Genomic DNA, 3,907 nt, shown 5'->3' with positions numbered 1-3,907 from the left:
ATATTCACATGCACACAAAAAAAAAGTGAAATACACAAATCAGAGTTTACTACATATTCCCCATTTTCCTGACCTTGTCCTAGGAAAGACAGGTCATGACAATTATATGTTCCCTTTCTAGTAAAATATTTTTAAAATATATGGATTGATGTAGGAAGATGAATCTACAAATACTTTGCTGATGGAGCTGAAATAGTCTAATCATTCTGAAAATAAATTTGTAATTATACGAATGACTAACTATACATACCTTAGACCCCCAAGAAGTCAGAATCAAAAACAAAAAACCAATACACATCAAAATATTGAGGCAATACTTTTTGTGATTGCAAAAACCTACAAACAAAATGGGTACTCACATATTGGGGAATGGCTGAAAAAATTAGGGTAAATTAATGTAATGGAATATTACTGTTCAGAAAGAAATGAGAAATGTGAGGAATTCAGAGAACCATGAAAAGATGTATATGCTGATACAAAGTTAAAATCTCAGAAGCAAAATATGTAAAGACAACATAAGTGAAAAAAATGACTAAGTGAAAATTGAATTCAAGAATATATTTTTAAAAAACAGTGAAGAAGAGTAGCATATCATAATGCATAGAAAGTTGAGCTATGAGCCAGTAAGACCTAGATTTAAGTCCCATCTCTGAACCTTATTAGCTCTATGTATGACCCTTGGCCAGTCACATCACTTCTCATCACCCCTAAGGTGACTTTCTAAGAACTATACATTGCAAAGAAGGTAAATCCATCCATTCATCTGTCCATCTTCCAGCCCATGTAAAGGGTGTTCATGACCCTGGAGGAGCTGCACTGGGGATCCTGGCTGGTGGTGCCCACAGGGGCAGCTCTGGCAAGTTGCCTGGTGGCAGCAGCCAAAGCACTGTGCTGCTGGACTATGGAAGAACTCTGACAGGAGCTAAACAAAACCAGCTACCAGCAAGGGTTCGTGAAGAACAATGGGCCAGATCATGAAAGCCTTCCACTTCCAGAACCAAAGGGTAGAAACTGTACTGGCCCTGCCCCTAGCCCAAATGGTCCAGAAACACAAAAGCCAAGAATCATTCTCAGAAGCTGCCATCTACAGCAACTTGGACCAGGCCTAGGAGGTAACCAAGGAGATCAACTTCATCACCAACTGCAAGGTCCAGCAGCCCAAAGCCAGTAGCCTACTCTATGGGATCCCCATTCGCCTCAAGGAGTACTTCCTCTATGGGTACCAGGACTCTTTCACTGGGCCTGTCCTGCAATATGGGTTTCCCAACCACAGAGGATTACATAGTGGTACAGTTGCTGTAGAAGCAGGGGGCTACAACTGTAGCAGCCCCATATTTGGTCATACCCTGAACCCCTTGAACACTGCCAAGAGCCTTGGTGGATCTTCAGGTTGGGAGGATGCTCTCTTAGGCTCCATCTTGGACTTGGGCACCAATATTAAGGGCAGCACCTGATTCCCTTCAATCTTCTGTGGCATCTGTGGACTCAAGGCTATCTTAAACAAAATCAACAAGCATCAATGGACAGTTGGCATTCACCATGTCTGTGGGGCCCATGGCCAGGATCAATAAGCATCAATGGATAGCTGGCATTCGCCATGGCCAGGGATGTAGACAGCCTTGCTCTGTGCTTGCAGGAACACTGCCATGCTCCACCTGGACTCCATGGTGCCCCTTATGCCCTTTGGGGAGGCAATCTCTGCCAGCATAAAGCCCTTGCAGATTAGCTTCTATGAGTCTGACATATATATATACCATGTACAGCCCCTCCATGAAGCAATCAGGACCGGAGACCAAGGCGCTACAGGAGGCCACTGGGCACATGCTTGTCCCATTCAAAGCCTCCAGCATCCTTCAGGCCATGCAGATGCTGATGGCCAGTGGGCTCTTTTAGGATGGAGGCAAGGCCTTCCTGGAGAACTTCAAAAGGGACTAGATACATGCCTGGGAGCCCTGACCATCATCCTCAAGATGCCCTGTTAGCTCAAAGGACTGATAGCCATTCTCATCTGGCCTCAGCTCCCAAGACTGGCCACCATCCTCTGCAACACACATCACAAAATTGAGGAATACCATCACAGCATCATCACCCACTGGAAGAAGCAGAACTTGGAAGTGATTCTGGCACCCATGCTGAGCCCTACCCTGAATATCAGCTACACAGGCAAAACTCCAGGGGCCATCAGATCAAGCTCTATAATGGTCTGTGTGGTCCCTGCCTCTATGGTCACCCAGGAGGACAAGCTAGCATCAGAGAGGTATTGGGGTATTATGGGACACCCAAAGCTCCAGAAAAGCCTGTGGGCATACCTATGGCTGTCCAGTATGTAGCCCTGCTGTGGTAGGAAGAGTTCTGCCTCCAATTCATGTGTAATTGGAAAGGGTGAGCCAAGAGGCCAGACAGGCCACAAAGCCTTTTAAGCAGCCCCTAGGTTGAACTCTAACCCCCAGCCCACCCCAAGCCCCAGTTTCAGCAGCAGCCTTTGGTCTTCAGTCTTTAACTCCAGTTCTTCTAAAGAATGATTGGAACCACTCCCTCCCCCAGGCATCCCAGTCCAGTTCTCTGGGACAAGCTCCATTTTTCTCCCCATCCTCCCTCCACCAATACTCCATGAATTACAGACTAGAAAGGGGGGTGACTAAAAGATCCTTTATCTCACTTTCACCCTAATAATTCCAGGGAGCAAAAGAAAAAAAAAAAAAGAAAGAAAGAAAGGCCCTTCCTGCTCACTTCCTACACTGAAGAAACTATAGATCTCATGTAAAATTAAAAAAAAGTTAGAACAGAAAATGGAGATACCCAAACCTCCTTTCTCATCAAACAGGATTGTTGAAATCATTATACAAGCAAAGGCAGAGAGATTAGAAGGTAGGTCTTCACAATGAATAACTGTGATATTTATTTAAAACAGTAAGATAAACATGGAAAGAAGATAAAAGCTTATGTTCTAAAGAATTCCTATCTCTACAACAAATACCCAGCTTTTTCAAGACTCTTCCTGAGATGACCACTCTCACCAAAAATGATGATTAGCAGGAGGTAAGGAAAACCAAAAGCCCAAATCAAAAGAATTCTGAGTAGCAGATCTTTCTGTTCAACAAATATTTATTGAGTACCCACTATATGTAAGGTACTGTGCTAATAGAGCCAAGAAAAAGCTTTTCCCAGACCCTACGTTACATTTAAAAATCTGACTCTTATGGGTGCTAACAGTCTTCACTGGAAAACATGCAATCTGAACCTCTCAAAATAATGACCTCAATGTCACATCACCACAAACAACTACTCATATTTATGTAGCACTTCAAAGCTTAAAAAGCACTTTCCTTAAAACAACCATTTTAAGTATGTAGTTATAAACATCTTTCTTATTTGTTTTTTCTTTATTAGAGATGAGGAAACTGAGGCTCAAAGAGATGACCTACCCAAAACCCACAAGGAATAAATACCTGAGCTAGGAGTCAAGCCAGGTCTTAGGACTAGACTTAAAGACAGTGATCTTTCCACCCTTATATCATGCCTACATGACACAGAGAGTATAATTTGTTGACATTTTATATATACATATATATATATATATATATATATTCATAAAAACAGCCAAAAGTCTCTCTCTGCAGTTTCCTTTGCGTTGTGCCTGGCCCTAGATTAGGATAAAGGTGTCTTGTTCAGCAATATGTGCTACATTCTATAGAAGATAAAATAAATGAATAAGCCACAGGCCCTTCACTCAAAGAAAAAAAAACATTTACCTTTTGGCTGGGAAGACACATATATAAAAATACAAAAATAAAGGAAACTAGGATTGATGCTATAAGAAAAACAAAATGCTATATCATGTGAATTCAGAGGAGAGGCAGTTTTTATCTTGTGACAAGGAATCTAAGAAGGCTTGATAAAATTATAG

At 42.1% G+C, this 3,907-nt stretch overlaps 1 pseudogene; it reads left to right on the top strand.

Moving 5' to 3' along the window:
• Positions 1-796: 796 nt before the first annotated feature.
• Positions 797-2,577, top strand: LOC123230846 (annotated as a pseudogene).
• The last annotated feature ends 1,330 nt before the right edge of the window (positions 2,578-3,907 follow it).

This window comes from Gracilinanus agilis, chromosome 1, assembly GCF_016433145.1.
Source record: "Gracilinanus agilis isolate LMUSP501 chromosome 1, AgileGrace, whole genome shotgun sequence".
In the NCBI taxonomy this organism is placed as follows: Eukaryota; Metazoa; Chordata; class Mammalia; order Didelphimorphia; family Didelphidae; genus Gracilinanus; species Gracilinanus agilis.
This window is presented reverse-complemented; position numbering and strand designations above follow the sequence as displayed.